Source organism: Haliotis cracherodii, unplaced genomic scaffold (genome assembly GCF_022045235.1).
Source record: "Haliotis cracherodii isolate W230 unplaced genomic scaffold, xgHalCrac1.p SCAF_13, whole genome shotgun sequence".
Classification (NCBI taxonomy): Eukaryota; Metazoa; Mollusca; class Gastropoda; order Lepetellida; family Haliotidae; genus Haliotis; species Haliotis cracherodii.
The window spans coordinates 40,009,428-40,030,053 of NW_027266268.1; the positions used below are offsets into that span (position 1 = coordinate 40,009,428).

A 20,626-nucleotide genomic window follows, 5' to 3' on the forward strand; every position below is an offset into this window, starting at 1 on the left:
AAAAAACAACATGGAATTCTTAGTATGCATAACATCCGGTACATTCTTGTAAAAAGCTGTAGATAAAACATTCTAGAGAGAAAGACATTCCAAAAGAGTGTAATCCTATAAAAACGAAATAAATAATAGATTAACTTTAATGGAACTATATGATATTACTATATCATGTTCAAACCATTTGCGCTGAACATTTCATGGTGGATACAACCTTAATAATTTATAGTTGCAAATGTCACTGCTAAGGCCAAAACAGCTTTGGAATATTAAATATTGGAATATATTCAGCGATAAAATACTAAAATGAGTGCGATATTCCCCGATTGTGTAAATTAAAATGCCTTCCCATATCCACTGTTTCTTACTATTTGTGACTTATATAACAACGTATTCATGCTTTTCAAACATGTGACAAAACATGGACACATTAAAATAACCGTTCATGTAAATAAGTAACACGTTCTGAATGATGTTTTCAGTGCGAGACTTGCCGTCTGGCCTTCCGATGCTATGAGGCTGCTTCCGGGAAAGTGACTTGTGTTGACGGTAAGTGTCACCACCTTTTGTCTGTCTCTACTTTGCACACATATGGTTACACAGAGTAACCACTACTTGATACATTTATACATTTCAATATGGTCACTATATCCCCACTACTGAAGCAGATTCATTCTCTATAGTTTTCCATGAACCATCGACTGAAGTAAATTCATTGAAACACAAGGGTAAGGGTAAACATGTCACGTCTTTAAACTCCTGTCCTGTTTGGAAACAGGAAAAGGATATATCAACAGTCATTACTTGCCAGGATGCTCAAAAACACATTGCGAGCCAGTCACCTCCATTAACACAAACCTATGCTGCTGCTGTTTCTCGTCTTTCTACCACTAGATCTATAGAATATCAGACTGACTTGACACGGGCACACTCTGAACACCCTTTCCCTATGACAAGTCAGACAAATTAGTCAGATGATCAAACTTGTAACATTTCTTCAGCATCTGAGATTGTGAGTCAGGCTTTGACCCCATCTACACCAACTCCTGAAATACCAGCTACCATCAAACAATCAACTGAACTGTCCAGAAAACAAAACAAAACAAAAAACAACCCAGGAAAATGACAACAAAGATCTCAACCCCAACTGAAATATCTTGAGATGTTCATAACTTCTTTGACCATCTCAAGAAGGATTTTATTCCAACTTCACATCACAACAGTTGTAACTTCTCCTCACGTTCACGTGAGAGATCTCCTGTTGAACCGCCATGAACCATTCAAATATACTTCAATAGATTTCAGAGGACGTAGACACAACTTCAATTAACTGCAGTTATTAACAACAGATACAAACAATCAACAATTTGTTTACAAGAAACGTACCTTACACATTCAGATAAATATGTTTGAAGGCAGTATTGTTAAAATAATTCCATATCTCTCCAGGTGAAGCTACTAGATGCACATCTATTTTGGTGCAGTTGGGCGTTGTTCACAGCCCTGTTCCCCTTAACACAAATTTGTAAAAGGGTAAAGTGATCGAGGAATTTGTTTCCAACAATTGGCTACGCATCTTTAATGATGGCTCCGACACTTATGTGAAATGGATTCTCATGGCCAGTCCACGATGACCTATGTGGAAGTGATCATTAGGTTATTTCTCATAATTTCCACAATTACCTCACTTCTGTAGTTGTTGATTTCTTTGTGATCCCACAGTAGCTACAGAGTAGAAGACAATGTCGGGACACAGAGTAGAATTTTTTTGCACTCCACATTTATAGTCTATTGGTTAAAATATCGATTCAATCACAACTTCTACATAAAACAAATAAATGACCAATAGAAATTGGTTTTAGATTCTCAAATTTCAAAATCATGATCTACACAAAATACAAATCTATTGAAGGTATTGAATGATTTATTGATGCAACGTATTTTACAGTTAGTAAAAATGGTAAACCTTGTTATCATCATCTCACCTTTCCACCACGTGTCACAGATTTGATAAACAACTGCGTGTTGACAGGATTTCTTGCAAACCCACTCCAATTTTGTCGATATAAAGTGATTGGACACATGACCAAGTCATGCCCTGGCAGCACAGTGCACGTCCGTTAAACAGTCAGATGTCATCAATGTCAGTGACCTCAACATAAAAACACAATTCAAACCTAATTTGAAATAATCATTCGTTCAATATGTTTTATATGATCATCCTTCTTATACAGCCGACCTCCGGGGGGACGGGTGGCCCAGTCGCCTAAGGCCCCACGATTCTTTGTGCAAAGTTGTGTCCATTGGGCACGCCAGAAACCTATGATTGTGGGATCCAATCCCGGTTTGCCGCGATTATGTTTCTAGGTTTGTCAGCCGCGAAAGAAACGTCACCATGGACAGATATATGAGAAACCTTAATTGTCCAAACACTGTAAACATACTTTGAGACATATTAAAAACATGAAACTGATCATCAAGGTTGAAATTAAATTGTCAGATGTTCTTAAAGTGAAACACAAAACTTGTCTCTGAAAAAGGCATCATAAGTCAGTATCTCGTGTGTCAACCATGTGCATTGATGACTGCCAATACATGGAATGAATGAAGCGGTTGATGAAGGTCACAGGCACTTGAGCCAACACTCTGACGAACGCCTGATGCAGTTCAGCTGCAGTTGTTGGCCTTGGTCGGACGTCATTCAACCGTCTTTGAATCTCGTCCCACAGGTGCTCAATGGAATTTAAATTGGACAGTGTGCAGGCCAATGCATGGTTCTGATGCCATTTGGCTGGGGGAAGTCTCATGTTGCTCTCGCAGTTTAGACACGGGCGTTATCATGCTGAAACTCATGGTTGTGGCGACGTGCCAAAAGAGATATGGCGTGTGGTCTCAAGACTTGATCAATGTATCTAGCTGCTGTGACAACATTGCCTCTCCCTAGACCGATATTCTGGAAGACCACAGGGCCGACCCTCTGTGCAAGACAAATTCCACCCCACACCATCATGCACGATCACCTCACGAGTCTCTCTAAAAAACACAAGCATCCGAATAACGTTTTCCACGGCGTCACCAGACTATCTCTCTCTGCCCTCTGCTGTTCAGATATAGTAACGGCTCTCGTCTGAGAAGAAGACTCTTCTCCACTGGTTGCGCCAATGCTGGTGCTGTGTTGCCCACTGAAGATGGTTACGGCGATGACGTGGTGTCAGAATGGGTCCTCGGTGTGGCTGTGACAGTGGAGGTGTCTGCTCGTCAATCGTCGACGCACAATGTCCTCACTGTGTCGCTGGTGTGTCCCCATGGTCTGTCGAGCAGTTTCCGCAGCAGTAACAAGGCGACCTTGAAGATGCTGTCTCACAATCTTCACACTTCTTTGTGAGCAATCCGTATCTAGCTGCAATAGCTTAAATCTAACTTATCAAACTTCAAACCTGATTGTTAGACCTTAGAGAAAACATTTTATTTGTTTTAGCTTTAACTGACGACCAGATCAGGGAATACAATGTACAAAACACTGCGGTGTTAACAAAATGAACAAGTAAAAATCGAGTACAAGAAACAGTGTCCTTTTGTTGTGCCTACTAATATGTTTTCTCACACACTGCATTAGATGCATTCTAAGTACCTAACAGTAACCAAACATTTATCTTAACACAACCCTACAACTGGAATAGACTGCCTCACTTTTACCTAAACGTTACCCCACTACTGGAATAAATATTCTCCTCTTCAACCAAAAGATATACCCATTGCAATAATAAATTCCCCCTTTATAACCTAAACATAACCCCATTAAGGAAGGAATATGTTCCCTCTCTATGGCCTCATTGTAACCCTCATCTCCCAATAGACCGATCCAGTACCGACCGATAAGCCACGCCCACAAGCTGCCGTCCTCGTTTTAGGCGTTAGGGGGGACAACCGCTGGCCATTCGCTATGGCGTCACAGCCGGCGAAACTTGAATGGGCGTAGGTTGAATTTGGCTCAGAATGCTTTGTTACGTCGTGTGTCAAAAATATCTGAAGAGAGTTAACATGATTTGTTTTGGGTTCTATTTTAGTTGTCACATTGCATATCGGAGTGAGAATGTGTCATCAGTCCGATGTAACAGTGTATCAGTCAATGAGGAAGTCACCATGGCTGAAAGGTGCTAAAGCGTGCACTTCTTCGAAGCACTGATGACTATATTGTCAATAATATATAACTAAATTTTGTTTTAACTCTCCATCGTAATTTAAATGTATGGAAAGTACTGGAAACCGTAAACACAAGCACAACAAAGTTACAAATCATATGGATATCTAAAAATAGAAAGTCAACAGCTACATAAGCTAAAAGGGTTAGTGTTAGTGGGTCTTTTTAATGAATAAACATAAAAGAGTAGTTGATACATTCGAAGCAGTACATTATTTCCCCTCACTGCTACATTCGTTTTTATTATATAATAAATGAATCATAACGTATATTTTATTTGGGCATCTGGAGCATGGGGTGAGGCAGACCCCAGGGGCTGATATTCGGCTCCAAATGTGCATCAGATGTCAGTAAACTGTCCCTCTTCAAACGTTTTAACATATCTATGTCATCCTTAAATAATGCAGAATGTAAGGAAATTATGTTACTATTTTTTTCCAAAATCTGTTTGCCGAGTGCACTTAGTTTGGAAATCTAAATTTAGATAAAAATCCCTGATCACACTTCAAGAATTTTGGACTAAATAAACTGCCAGTATTTAGGTACATGGATGTGAGAATAGTTTAAAACATTGAGAAGATCCAAGATAAAATGAGCACCTATAACTGCCATGGTTATATTAAATCAATGGGATCCGTTTTCCAGAAAAGGGAAACGTGCTAAGGAAAAAGTATCTCAAGATAGGGTCTCAAGACAGGGTCTGCAGTATGTCCCATCAACTGACTTGCATTGATAAAATTTACAACACAAATTAAAATTTATTTATGATCTTTCATTCAAAAGACTTGTCATGAATCCAAGAATTATTACTGTTAACAACTAAACCTGTAACTTAAGTACAACAAATATCTCATAAGGAAGAGAATTTATGGATGTCAATTTCTTAATTATGAGGAATACCACCATCCTTAAATTCTCTTCCTTATGTGTAACACTTCTAAATGCCACCAAAAGACTTAAATATGTCATAAGTTCAAAGTTTTCATCAACAAAATTACCTATTGACATCATGACTGTCACATAAGATATAATTCCTTATTGCCCCAGAAACCACATGCCTATAGGACATAACACTAAACAATGTATCACATTTTAAAATTCACATGTGAAGTGACAAGTATTACTCATGCATGGAACAACATACATTAAATGCAAAAATCAGGTTGCCGGACACCTGGAGATGATTAGATACTTAAACATACATCCGAAGATCACTTCACAAATACTGGTGTGAACATGACCTTTCCTTAAAGAATTAAAACACACACAAACAGGGATTGAGACCAGTTCCTTTTCTAGGATACTGACTGATTGTCATCCATAATGTCCTAAAGTTGTTCTAAAATTTAGTAAAGTGATATCAAAATATAAAAACCCCACTTGAAAATGTCCTGAAGCCAGCAAAAGCACTGTGAAGTAAATATAAAGCTCATTCTCAACATAATCATAACCAATTCTTGAACAATATGTAAATAACCAACATCCTTAATAAACACTAGCTCTTGCTCAATTATCAAATATTGACAATCGTGAAATAAGTATCATGCCTTATGATACAGGTAATCACTTTCAACACTATCTTTTTCAAAAATATATTATTTAAAAAGATGTTTTTTAATAATATTATGTCCTATAGAAAGAGCTAACAAGCTAAGTTTTATACCAGGTGGATGTTGTACCATCAAACATTTAGTGTTTATTAGTGCAATTAAATCATATTAATCTTACTTTTATACGGCATCAATTAAATAACTGGTTGGAACAATTATTAATAACTTGATTAGATTATTTTTTTATTTCAGTCTGTCAAATATTTCAGTAATTCACTTCCTTCTCACGAAATGTTCCTCTTCACAAGAAAAGGATCAGGTAATTCATTACTGCATGGGTCCTGTCTCTTCATAGAAATGCTGAAATAGTCAAGGCATGATTTAATGGGAACTTATATGAATTAAATTGATTAGATTTTGTGGAACGAAAACCATTGACAATGATTATATTTCTATGTCTACTGTTAGAGTAACTTGCAATATTATGCTCGAGTAATTTGTAATATTAATAGATAGACTTATTGTGATTTTGAAATTAAATCATATCTAAAAATATGTAACAAAATAAATCATATCTAAGAGAGAGGAATTCAATTTCCACTAGATTGTACTTCAATGTAAATAATAGTAAATTTCGGTCTGCACTAACCAAAATCAGATCACTGTCATATTTGTTTACAGTGTGTCACATTTCAGCAATATGACCTGCTAACTCAATGACCGATGTTGCCAAAATGTACAAGCATTATGCTTGTTTATAACATGTGTAAAATCATAATTTGATACGTGTTGTCATTTACCTGTATTGAGCATGCATATGTGAAAAGTGCGAAAATTCGTACAAATTCTCACCTTCCAGTGGAAGATGGTGGCGACATTTAACTGATGGTGTGAGGCCAACCGCACATCTTGATCAGCCTCAAACATTTTTCTCCCGACCCTGTGGGTGTGGGTAAAGGTATACATATAATCCAAGCGATAATTAATGAACATCGCGAGTGAAAATAGCACAAACCGTTGCCACGTCGCTGCTTGGGTATGGTTTGACCCCGGAAGTAAGTCTGACAAATCCACAAAGCCCGCCCGGCCTTCTGATTGGCTCAAACTGACGCATGCTCCAATTTTGACTGACCGACTGGATCGGTCTATTCCCTCTCTTTAGCTTGAACATAACCCCACTACCGGAATAAATTCCCGCCACTCGTTCTTTGTGGGTAATCCTTGCCCAACTGCAGTAGCTTAACGTAAACTCAACGAACTTCGAAGCTGAGTGTTGCCACAATTTTGTTTTCAGTAGTTCATCAATATGTTATCAATATATTTCAATATGATAATTCTTCTTCTTTAGCCAAAGATGTGAGTTCCGATTCTGATGACTCTGGCGATGGCGATTATGGAGGTGAGACCTAAGTTCACACATATCAACATATGCCACTGTAATTTGTCAGTGTCCTCATTTTGCTTATCAAAGAACAAAGTTCTAGTCTCATGAAACCATATCAAGATGTAATGCTGTTTAATTATGACGCACGTGTAAGTGCAGGTATGTGTTATTTTGCTAGTTAGTTTTACTGTCCTTTGTTGACCAGATATAATATAATATGAATGTATTGCCAGCCTCATGAGCTTTATATTTTACGAGAAGATGTCAAAATCGCAGTAAAGAAAAACGGGGCTGCATGAAGGTGAAAAGTTCGTAGCTTAATACAAAAAATATCATATATGCCAAGACAGGTATTATTCCGCACATGTTATTTGGAGACACCATAGCTTGGATTATTCATACAATATTTCAGTTTCTTTGAGTGGCATTTAGAAGTTGGAGTGATGAAGTAAGACGAGTTCTATGGATGAACAACTCCTTTATTACAATTAGTGTTAGATCCTAACACCTTTATCAAGCCAGTGATGGATAGGGATAAACAACATAGGTATATATACACTTATTGACATCTAAGTTGTTACAGTGACTAGTTGATGGACACAGAGAGGTGGATTAAGCTAATTGGAAGCCAGTGGATGACTAATGAACACAGAGTATACATGCAGAGTAAACAAGCAGACGATTGCAAAGCAATAATTCAGCTGCCCAGACCTTGTAGTTCACAGCAGATGTCAAACATGCAATAACAATTGCAAATATGGGATACACAGTCAAAGGTTGATGAACATAGCTTGATCTGCAATCGTAATAAAGATGCCAAACGTATATTATGCCGCAAACCAGATATGCTAAAGATTAAGTTCCATAATGATGTATGCAGAAATGTTCGAGTAATTGGCACATATGACAGTTTCAACATGATACTGCTACATTATACATATATCCATTCCATCCATAGACAAACTACTGTTCCCCGAGTTGTCAAAAAAGGCGGCTCAACATTTCGGAGCTGAAACTGATTCCTGTGACTTCATGGGGAACCCAGAGTCAGAGAGTGCCAAGATCAGTACCTGGGTGGCCGAACAGACCCACAATAAGGTCCAGGGAGTGATCTCACCCTGTCTCTCACTGAAGACACATCAATGATTTTAGTAAATGCAATCTATTTTAAAGGAAAATGGTCAAATGTCTTTGATAAGGATTCAACAAGGAAGGACTCGTTCACTATCTTCTCCTCAAAGAAGGTCGTCGTTAATATGATGAACACCATAGACACGTTTGAGCACAGTGAGATCAAAGACTTGGATTGCACACTGCTGGAACTACCTTATGTTGGGGACAAACTCCTTCCAAGAGAATCCAGTGGTTTGACTTCCCTGGAACAGAACCTAAAGCCTCATCATCTTCAGTTCTTGCTGAATTCATTGGAGGAAGAGAATGTGTCCATGCACATAAAAGTAAAAGATGGAATCCAGTTTTGAGCTAGCGGATGTCCTGTCCACTTTAGGCCTGACTACAGCTTTTGATCCCGTGGAGGGCAACTTTTCTGGGATTTATCCCTAAGGGTTGTTGACCGTGTCGAAGGTGGTCCATCTTAGGTTTTCACTGGCGTATACATTTAGTTTTCAATAACCAACCCAAATCAATGCCGGGGGAAAAACCATGCGGTTTATTACATAATGATCTCACACTCAAGAGAGCAAACAAGGGAGGTAATTCTAATGCACGTATTGGCACTGATAAAGTAGAGAGTCTGTGGATCGATACTGGTCATGGTATTTTATCTTTTATACATACACAACAGTCCACAAGAGCTTTGTGGAGGTCAATGAGGAGGGGACAGAAGCAGTGGCATATACCATGATGCACTGAGTTGATGGGCATGACACCAAAGGAGATCATCTTCAAGGCCCATTATCCATTTCTATTCTTCATCCGAGACAGACGAAGTGATATAATCCTTTTTCTGGGGTGGATTGTGAATCCAGAAGGAATGAAAAGAGATTAATTCATCTAGGTTTTGATATTTAAGATCCATTCCAGTTTCAAGTTTCCAGTTTCCAACAGTTTCCAGTTCCAGTTCCAGTTCCAGTTCCAGTTTTTGTTTTTGCCAACGGCCATTTTCAGGGCCACCCGACTCTCACAAAAGACCACTTTGATCATTGCAAACCCTACAACCCCAAAAGACCCCCATATCATCCCCGCCACACCGTGCATGCATTTTGACGTGAGTGATACCACGTTTGCATGGATACACAAGTAAAACACCACGTATGTATATAAAAGACAACCTATGTTTGTAGACACGAGTGACACCACGTTTGCATGGATACACCAGTAAAACACCACGTATGTCTATAATCGCGTCACCATATCTCCCCGAAAAAACGTGATCGGAAAGGCAACCAATCAGAAGTTAGAACAGCGGATTGTGATTTCTCTCCAATGGAACATGACTTTTCGTATGAAAAAAGAAACACAAGAGTCAAACCGGTTTGGAAAACGTACTGAGACCAGCACTGAAATGGACCAATCGGCGCGCTTCGTTTTGGACCAATCAGCATGATGAGGGTTGGAGGAAAGACTCGTAGTAAGAGTGGCCCGACTACATCCCTGTCAACAGCAGACCCCCAAGTCTGTTCATCAGAGCACCCCAGCTACATCCATAGGAAGGAGGAAAGGCTCCCCGTCAACAGCGGATCCCAAAGGCTGCTCGTCAGGGCACCCCGACACCATCCACGGAGAAGGAATGGTTCCCCGTCAACAGCGACCCACCAAGGCTGCTCGTCAGAGCACCCCAGTTACATCCCCCAGAGGAGGAAAGGCTACAGAAGGTGTGTGTTAAGATACATATTGTGTAATCAGGGACGATGGTGTCACCATCGGAGGAGTCGGTGACTCATGCACCATTAGAGTGGATCGAATCATTGACTCGTGCTGCCAACGATCGCGAGTTCAAGCCAAAGCCAGAACACCACAAGACGCTATGCTATAACTGTAACTACTTTGGTGGTTGGCAGGTCCATCGGCCAAAGTAGCTAGGATGAAGTTTCCGTTCCTGTTTCCGTTCCCGTTCCATTGTTGGTGTTTTTTCTTCTCCAAACGGCCCTTTTCAGGGCCACACAACTCTCCCGTAAGTAAACTTTCGTCATTGCTTTGCCAACAAAGAAAAATAGTACCTTCCTCCTCCTCCTCCTCCCTCCTCCTCCCTCCTACTCCTCTTCCTCTTCCTCGTCCCTCCTGATGCCCATGATAGCCTTACTTGCTCCTTGGAGGATTTTAAGTGCGCTTCTTTTAGAGAAGTGGAGTATTTTGCGTGCGCTTCTCCTCGCACGCCTCCCGGAAACGGACATGCCGCCATCTTGGAGGCATGCGCAGGTTTCCCCAGCATTACCAAGCATGCCCCTCTTTGCGCATCCAAGATGAGGGCACTTCCGGTAGGGGAGATAACTCCTGCTGGTTTACGGGTTAGGGTACTGTCCTTAACTACTGCCGTCGGTCTGTAAATAATCGAGTTTGGACCAGACAATCCAGTGATTGACATCATGACCCTCGATCCACGCAATTGGGATACGATGACATCCTGTTAGTCACCTCTTACGGCAAGCGTAGTAGCCTTTGATGGCTACCTATCTACCCAGGATCTTCACTGGTCGCTATAATGGAAATTTTATGAAATGAGGCAATAGTTCTGGTATCTTATGAGCGAACGCTGGTAAGATATCAGAACAATTTACGAGTTGTTGTGTTCCCTTGCTTTCTCACCTCATACCCAAACTCGAATGTTGAGATACTTTTAGTTTCAGAATTACATCAATCTATTATAAGTATTATCACAACGTTCTTTTCATTCAAAGAAGTCGGAAGAATGGTAAGACTGAAATAGCATTGAGACTCACTTTTACGCATTTTAAATTGTCGGGGCATTGAAACCTGTAAGACAAACCAAGTTTGCTCACCTGAATACCTGTCTTCATAACCAAAACATCTTTTACATATGGAACAAATAAAGTAAATAAACAGATACATCACCACACCGATAGTATCTAAGACATCACTGTCCCTGAAATTCTGTAGTGCAGCTCTTTAATGTTATTTTTGTATCTCTAGTGGATATTTCGCGATTAAGACATGCGGTAAAGGTGGAACCAATTGTGGTCTCAACACATTTTTACTGAACATCCAGCTTGTTGAAGAAGCATTTTATTTTTTCAAACCTGTCAATGCCCCTGAATATTTCAGTCGGTCATACATTTTTCATAGCTATGTTGCCCTTTACGTCAAATAAAATCTGTGTATAGAAGGTGTCTTATATAGACTGGTTCTCTTGCATTTCTAACTAATATATCAGAACATCCAGCGTGTAGTTATATGTTTTCAAACATGTCAAAGTACCTTAACATATTAGTCCCTTCTGCATTGTACCTGATATTGATCCACACATGGATGTGGGATTCGTAACCAGAGTCAAGCAATGTCAGCACCATGACCAAGGTCTAACAGGTCTAAATAACATTAGTGTTTGAAATTGGTGCATTTCGGCCTGTTAACAAAGTGAATCGTTGTGTTACAGGGTCAGAGTCTCCAGTGTACAATAAATCAGAACACAAGAATGTCAACCTCCATATTGCCACCATCTTGGGTGATCTGGCCTCAGTTCGACGCTTCTTGTCTGAGGATGGGGCGGACATTTCCAGCGGTTTCAGAAGGGGGTGGAATCGCAAATTATATGCAGTCCAGAAAAAAAATTGTTATATTGTCAATCATGGTTTTGAATTTTTGGAGTTTACTATCCTTCACTGGGCCTGTTACAGAGGATTTGTGAGGATCGCGAAGTATATCCTCTCTCAGGACAAAGTGGACATCAACAGTAGAGATAGGCGGGGGCAAACACCTGTGATGGTTGCAGCAAAGAAAGGACAAAGGGATGTGTTGAAATTAGTTGTTAGTAAAGGAGCAGATGTGTCACTTGTTGATAAGCGCGGAAACAACATCCTTCATGGCGCCTGTAGAGGAGGAGATGTGGAGACTGTGAAGTATATCCTTTCACGAGTCATGGAAGACCTTAATGTCAGAGACAGATATGGGCAGACTCCAGCTGATATTGCTAAATGGCATAAAAAGACGGAAATATTTAAGCTTCTCCAAGCAATGTAAACATTTCCTCTCCATGTACTGTTGTGTGTCCATCAGTAGAATCAGTTCCATGTACTGTTAGCGTGCGTGCCGATCGGTAAAGCAGTTCAATGTACTGTTAGCATGTGTACCGATCAGTAGAATCATTTCCATGTACCAGTGGTCATGCGGCGTTACCGACATGTTTGTTTGCCGATCAGTAGAATTCAGAGGATTTGTGAGGATCGCGAAGTGAATCCTCTCTCAGGACAAAATGGACATCATCAGTAGAGATAGGCTGGGGCAGACACCTGTGATGGTTGCAGCAATGAAAGGACAAAGGGATGTGTTGAAATTAATTGTTAGTAAAGGAGCAGATGTGTCACTTGTTCATAACCACGGAAACAACATCCTTCACGCTGCCTGTAAAGGTGAGAAGTGGAGACCGTGAAGTATATCCTTTCACACGTCATGGAAGACGTTAATGTCAGAAACAGGTATGGGCAGACTCCAGCTGATGTGGCTGGATATCATGGAAAGATGAAAATCGATATCATAAAGCTTCTTCAAGCAATGTAAACATTTCCTCTCTGATTTGGATTGTTATTTCTAATATCTACTATCAAGATAAGGATGAGCATTCTGTTATGTGACAAAATCATGTAATTCATTAATACATAGGTATCCCAACATTTTAGGAATGTATATATGTGTTTATATAATGGAACACTTTTGTTCGAAATGGTTCATGAAAATGTAACCAAGTATAATTTATTCTCTAAATAATGGCTGGGAATAATCCTGTAAAACTGCAAATGTAACAATTGCTGAATTGATATACAATAAAAGATGTGAATACATAGCGTCATGAAACTGGATTTATAAGTTATTCTCCTCAGGCGGCGGACCCTGTCCTTGTTTGAACACAAGTTTGTCTGACTTGGAACTGTTCAGCTACAACATGTACACGAAGAAAAATTATAAAAATAAAATATTATAAGTTATAAAACATTAATACATTCCTGATTACAAGACCTGTAAAGAGCTGGGGTAGAATAGCTCTTCAGCAACCCATGCTTGCCGTAAAAGGCGACTGACGGGATCAGATGGTCAGGCTCGATGACTTGGTTGATACATGTCATCGATCCCAATTGCATAGGTGACCTGTGCAGGGCGTTGTGGGCCATGCGTGCGCATCCAAGATGACGACACTTCCGGTACCGGTGGCGTATACGACTCCAAGATGGCGACACGTCCTGTTCCGAGGGGCGATCTCCCCATCCAAGATGGCAGCACGGCACCTCAAAGATGGTGGGAGGAGAGGGGACGGGAAGGGTGGGGAAGGCGGTAAGGCGGTAGGGCGGAGGTATTTTGGGGTGGGGTGGGGGTTTAGTGGGTGGGTGGTGAAGAGGGTAGTAAAAGCAATGGATAAAAGCGTTCTTTCGGGAGAGCTGGGTGGCCCTGAAAGGGGCCGTTTGATTCTGAAGAAGAAGAAGAAAACGTATGTGGCGCTGTCCGAGAAGCAACATCAAAAAATGTTTGTTGGAAACAGGAAAGGAAACAGACTGAATCATCCATAACACCAGCAGCAACAGCAACAGCAGCAGCAGACGGGAAAACGGAAGTGACAGAAAACCCCGGAGATGAAACCTGCAACACCTGTTACTTTGGACTCAGTGTTAGCTTCATTTACCTCTTCACCCACATTACTGCAGTGCTACACTTGCAGGGATGAATCGTTATCTTTCGTCTCACAGGACACTTGCTTGTGTGGCATAATCGCTTCATGTACGTGTCCTTCAGGACGGTGTTGCAATACAGGCACTGGAATGTTCCATCACTTTCCTTCGTCCCAAGAGCATACACAGGCAGACAGCCTTGACACCTATCACATTGCCATGGAGGAGACGATAAATCAAAGAGAGCAGGCGTTCATCAGGCACTCATCGCCATCATGACGAGCAAACAGAGTACACCGTACCGTTTGGAGAGGAAAGACACAACTCGTTCCAGGCGGTTAAGAACCGCTAACCATACTTATCCTTTGACATTCAACCCGGACTACTTGGAAACCCAACCACGGGACAACGTTCACATAGAACTACCCCTTTTAATTGACAGAGTGATCGATAACTTCTATCAACAGATGTCCTGCCAGAAAGGGGATCATATTGGTCTAGGTATCGACCACTCCACTTTGAACATTCCCATACGGATTCCCTTTCATCGCTTTGAATATCGCCAGGGCCTAGATATCTTACATGCCGTGGAAAAAGTCCAGCAGTCCAACAAAGCCCTTAACATCGATGCCACCATGGTTGTGACTTTAGTACACGTAACAGATCCCGACAGGGTAGGATCAGGTGGCAATCAACTAAAAAACATGGTTGGATTTGAAGCATTTTTAAAATGCAAAAAGGTCATTATACATCAATCCTGATTGGTCAGGGCCTTATGGTGGCACATCATTATGCCCAGAAGCCCAACCCTCTGACCCAAGAATGGGAAAGCCAGAGAAAGAGACTGACGAGAACAGATCAAGTCGACGTTTAAGGCATACAGGCACATGACTTGTTTTGGCGCCTTGGCATTCCTGAAGGCCCCTGTCGGGGCCTGGACGACCTAGCGCACGTGGGACGTGCCTTGATCCAAATCAACTATCAACTGAAAGTCTACAGTCAAGAGGTGGATCGGAGACTGATGTACAAGTGTGATGAGGCTCCACCCAACGCCACCGTGCTGCATTTATTCCATCATGATCACCACTATGATGTGATCACTTCCATGCCAGCCTTTTATGCGTCTAACCATTACTGCGAACTCAGCGACCAACGTTATGATCATCCCGAACTCCATCCCTGCACCATGCAATACCGCTACCACCGCTGCCTCCACTCCAGCTATTGCGCGCCCAAGGAAGAGCACAAGATCCCTTGCTTGACATGTCAACGCTGGTTCCCAAATCAACACTGTTACACTCAACATCTCCAGTCACCATCAGAGGAAAAAACCCTGCGCCTGTCAATCGATTTGCAGGTGCCCGACCTGTTTACAGCTTGTCCGTGTCTTGGAGACCCCCATGGCTCATCAGGAGTGCTCAGATGAAAGACATCCCTGCTTAGTGTGTTGAGAACCCATATCCCCAGACCATCGCTGTGTACGATGCATCGGTCAAGCGACAAAAGAGTTGTGCGAATACTGTCCATGGAGACAAGAAGGTTGCGGTCCCAGCCACGAGATAGTGTTTCGAGGTCTCAACACTCTACATGATGTGTGTGTCTGGTTGACGGCCTTGGCCGAAAAACCCAAGAAGAAGAAGAACCAAGAGGAGGAGGAGGAGGAGGGTGCATGCAAGGGGACAACGGCACGCCTAGGCAAAAAAAACCCCAACAGGATGGAACCCTCTCAAGCCATCCTACGACAAAACGTCAGCAACGTCCATCACACCAGGAGGAGGAGGAGGGGGATGCCATGGAGGTGGACGTGCCTACCCTGTTGGAGGAGGAGAAGGACACGAAAAAGACGAAGAAGAACACCACCGTCCAATCGCCCGAGAAGGAGGAGCTCATTCATGTGATGGCACATAAGGTGCGAGCTTATGACCTGCACTTGATCATGAAGGGCCTGTACTCACATCTGGTGAAACTCCCCACCAAGATTTGGAATGGACTACCGATTTTACATGCAACCCTGGAACGATTGTGTTTTGGGGACAGTTTGAACTTCATACCCTACCCGCTGAAAGCATTTCCAAAGACCTTTGGACTGAATGAACTGAAGAGAGGGTATTTTCCTACTTTTTAATACCAAAGCCAACCAGACCTACAGAGGTGCCTATCCACCAAACGTCATGTACGATCCCGATGGCATGTCTCCCGTGGAATGCACTGCCTTCCTCCAGTGGCATACCAAGAAAGTTCCAGAAGGAGTCTGTTTGACTTGCAAGAAAAACTCTTAGCCTAAAAACTATTCACATGCCTGTATGAACTGGTTAAGTTATCTCAGTTATCTGCACCTCCAGCACGCCAGGAATGGTGGTGAAAAGGAGTTCACGTGCCAAGAGGGTAAACATCATTACATTGTGGATGGCTACGATCCAGCGACAGGCACCATCTATGAATTACTGGGGTGTTTCTGGCATGGGTGTCAGAAATGTCACAAGACTGAACGTGGAAAACCTCATCCCGTCTTAGGCACGTCGATGGGAGCATGTTATACCGACACCCGCTATCGCCTAAGTCTCTTGAACCAACACCATGATGTGAAATGTGTCGTGACCCTGTGGGAATGTCAGATAAAAAAATGCAACAGAAGGACTCCGCTTTGCGTGCTTTCTTGCAGGGACCCCACTGTTTCAACTTACCTAGTCTGCTAAACCCTCGTGACACCTTCTATTGAGGACAAACTAATGCCACTTGATTATGCTACAAAGCCCAAGAAGGTGAAACAATCAAGTAAATCGATATCTGTTCGCTTTATCTCTACATTTGCAAGACAGGTGCGTTTCCCACGGGACACCCGACACTTCTCCATCCTTCTCCGTCTGCGGGTACGTTTTTTGATCCGAAAGGACTTATCCAATCTCGTGTCCTACCCCCGAAACGACTCTCCGATACTGCCCTACAGATCAGGTGGAAAACTTCTCTGTCCTTTGTGCCTCACGTGTGCCAGTAGCCGGTCAGACCCACCCTGCGAGCACACGGACGAAGAGAGGTCTTGGGTGGGTACGTAGGCCACCGTAGAACTCCATGAAGCTGTGAAGAAGTATGGCTACAAAGTGCTTCAGATCTTCAACGTTTGGCATTTCGACACCTTTCCAAAGCATGACCCCGAGACCCAGCAAGAAGGAATCTTTGAACCCTATATCGACCGTAATTTCAAGGAGAAGCTCAAAGCCAGCAGATACCCCAAGGGATGTACAGATCACGGTGCTTACCTCCGGGAAATCTATGACAAAGAATGCAATTAGTTGGACAAGGACTGCATTGCCAAGAACCCAGGACGCCGCGCTTTTGCCAATCTCTTTCTTAATTCACTCTGGGGCAGGTTCGGACAGCGGTTAAACTATAGTCAGACCGTCTATATGAACGACCCTGCGCAGTACTTTGCCTTGTTGAGAGATGAGTCAGTGAATGAGTGAGTAGGGTGTAATGCCGCTTTTATCAGTATTTTAGTTATATTGCAGCCTGTCAGCTTAATGTCGGAGGAAAGACCGAAGTGATGCAGGTTTCAGACGTTTACCACTTCGGTGAAACCACCGAGCACGAATATGGTGCTGACCTAGAAACATAATCGGGGCGAACTGGGATTCGAACCCAACATAGGTTTCTGGCGTGCCCAAGGGATGCAACTCTGCACAGCGTATCGCAGCGCCTTAGACGACTGGGCCACCCGTGTCCCCTGTTGAGAGATGAACGAAATACCATCAATGATATCACCGTCGTCAACGAACACATGGTGGAAGTGACCTACATCCGCAAGTGAGAATTCCAAACCACTCATTCTCATTTCAACGTCGCCGTAGCTGCTTGGGTCACCCACAAGCGCGCCTGGTGGATTGCAGGGCCATGTACTTCGACACCGTCAGCGTCATTTACATACATCGACCCCACGAAACGAATCCAGAGCTAGCCATTCATTGGGTGAGTTTACAGACGAACTGGACGGAAACACCAACAAGACGTTTGTGTCAGGAGATCCCCAAAACTATGTCTATGAGGTAATGAACCCCAGACCCGATGGAACGTGCACGACCTGCAAAGTGCAAAGGTTCACCTTGAATTACAGAAACCAACAACACCTCAACTTTGACACCATGGAAGGACTGATACTGGAACAACAGTCTGGGAAGGATGGGGAGAAAATCAGCTTGGAGGCGGATGAAGTGATGTGCGACATGATACGTTCGAAGATGAGGAAACTGACTGAACCCAAGAAAATAGAACCGAAGAAGAAGATAAAGAAGACCCAGAAGAAAATAACAAGCAAACCAGCAACAACAGCAGCAACCACAGCGGCAGCATACACAACCATAACAGCACCAACCACAACAACAACAGCAGAAGACAGCGAAATGGAAGGGACAAACTTTTTCAAACCTGAAACACCTGAAAAAGGCGACCCAGGAAGAAGTTGTCTCTGAAGATTCCTCATCAAGAACAACTGTAAGTACCATGCTATTCTTTGGGATGTGTATAACGAATGCATGACGATGATCGTGGGAATACTTAAGGGTTCTTTTCTTGTTGGATTGACAGGACACTCATCCTTCCTTCCCTCAATGTCAGTTCAGCGCAGACCCTGTTGGAACAGTGGTGGGAACAAACCCCTCGGGAGCCAACCTTTTCACCTAATGTGCCTGTGATGATGACGATGATGACCATGAAGCGCTCAAACAGGCAGCCCTCCTTTCCATGGATCTCGACACACCCTCCTTGCTTGATGCTTCTTGGTCACCATCATCACTGGATGATGTCTTTTCCTCAGGTTTGCCAATGGTCTGTGAAGACGAAAACGAGAACGATCCTTATGGAGAAACTGTACCTGTTTTATTGATGGGCCCGTAACATGGTTGGGACCTGTTTGGGACAGTATGATGGAGGACCACATCTTATGGTGACCTCATCTTCACTCGAAGAGCTTGAAGATTGAAGATGAAAGGTTTTCACGTTGTTGAAGGGACATGCAAAGCACTCCCTCCTCATTATTAAACAGTGATTGATTGAACTGACTCTTTGTGTCTTGATTGATCTCAACTCCAATAGGGTGCACTTACAGTGGCCTGTAAACATATTCCTTTCAGTGAGTATAGACTCACTGCATATAAATACTTCACTTACACTGCTGTGATAAGGTTATTTATCTCACACGGTGTATGACTAACTCCTCTTCGGTGATCGTCTAAACTGTAGGTTTGTAGATCTCTGTACGAAAAGATAAATCTTACGTCTTTTGTGTTTTACCGTTTTGAAATCGCAGAAGACATTGTGAAAGTTCCTTTTATTTATAATCTCCAAGATGACTGTTCTGTTGTGAACACATGTTAAACATACGACTAGACACATAAGATGGTATTTTGTAACATTTATTGACCACAACATTGTGAAATTATGAACATACTTATTGTAACTTTAATGAAACATCACGCTGCGGAAAAGGCACATGACTTTATGAATCACATTTAGTGACAGACAAACAACTGCATATAATTGAATTGTGAACATTATTTTGTGTAGTCTCCTTATGACGGAATGCCGTCCCCCGCTTCATCCAACGTGGAGTTGAATTTGCAGAAAATGAACACCATGTAAAACCACTAGGGCATACAAAAAAATGTTACTGAAAACAGCAATGTGACAATTACCTATCTATGGTGATGACACTGCTTGCTGATGACACTACAATAATCAGCGCCACACCTGCAGGTCTACAGGTGGCTCTGAACACTGTTATACAGTATGCTTATGACTGGAGATTAACTTACAATGCTACTAAAAGCCAAGCTGTTATATTCAGAAGATTGAATTCTCAACATAATCCCTTCAAATTTCAACTAGGTAGTGTTCCTATTAAAACATCAGATTGTATAACATATGGGGAAGTCATTCTAAACACTTAATTGACATGTAAAAATATGATAGCGCGATGTTGTCAGAAGGCAAAGTATGTTGTGGCTTGGGTTGTCACGGATGTGGTCTGATAGAGCTGATTTTGAGTCATCTTTGGAGACTGAGCTTTGATGTTCTTTAATTCGGGTTTTGAGGGGCCTGGATGTTTTTCCTATGTAAGCTTGTCCACAATTGCACGGAATGTGGTACACTGCTCCTGATGGTTCTGGCTTGTGGCTGGATGGTGGTTTCCCTGTGGAACAGTTAGCCACAAAATCCAGAGACTCTTAAAGAAACAGGCCAATATTGATGTAGTCTTCAAAAGAAGTCAGACTATTCAGAACTCTATTAAAGCCACAGGGAAACCACCATCCAAAGAACATCAAAGCTCAGTCTCCAAAGATGACCACAACATCCAGTGGGAGAGAGTCACAACCCTCGCCACCAACCTCAAAGACTTCAAGATCAGGAAACTACAAGAAGCCATCAACATCAAAATACTTCAGCCCTTAATCAACCGTGACCAAGGCTATTACATACCCCTGGCGTACCATCAACTCATCAAAGACCTCAATCAGCCATAATCCCGTTGTTTACATTACTGGCTTCATCCTTTGTATCATGGCACTGACTTCACCCATGGTCATCATCACTGCCCTTGTGTGTACACAGCAGGCTTCGCTACTCCAGTATATCTACCCTACTGTATAAACATTGCCTCCTACGTGTATATATACTTGCTTACTGCACTCTGTAAATCACTTGCTTGATAACG

The 20,626-nt window shown here is 42.2% G+C and overlaps 1 pseudogene; it reads left to right on the plus strand.

The window, feature by feature from the left end:
- Nucleotides 1-12,286, plus strand: part of LOC139458712 (serine/threonine-protein phosphatase 6 regulatory ankyrin repeat subunit A-like) — a 49,423-nt pseudogene extending 37,137 nt beyond the window's left edge.
- The last annotated feature ends 8,340 nt before the right edge of the window (nt 12,287-20,626 follow it).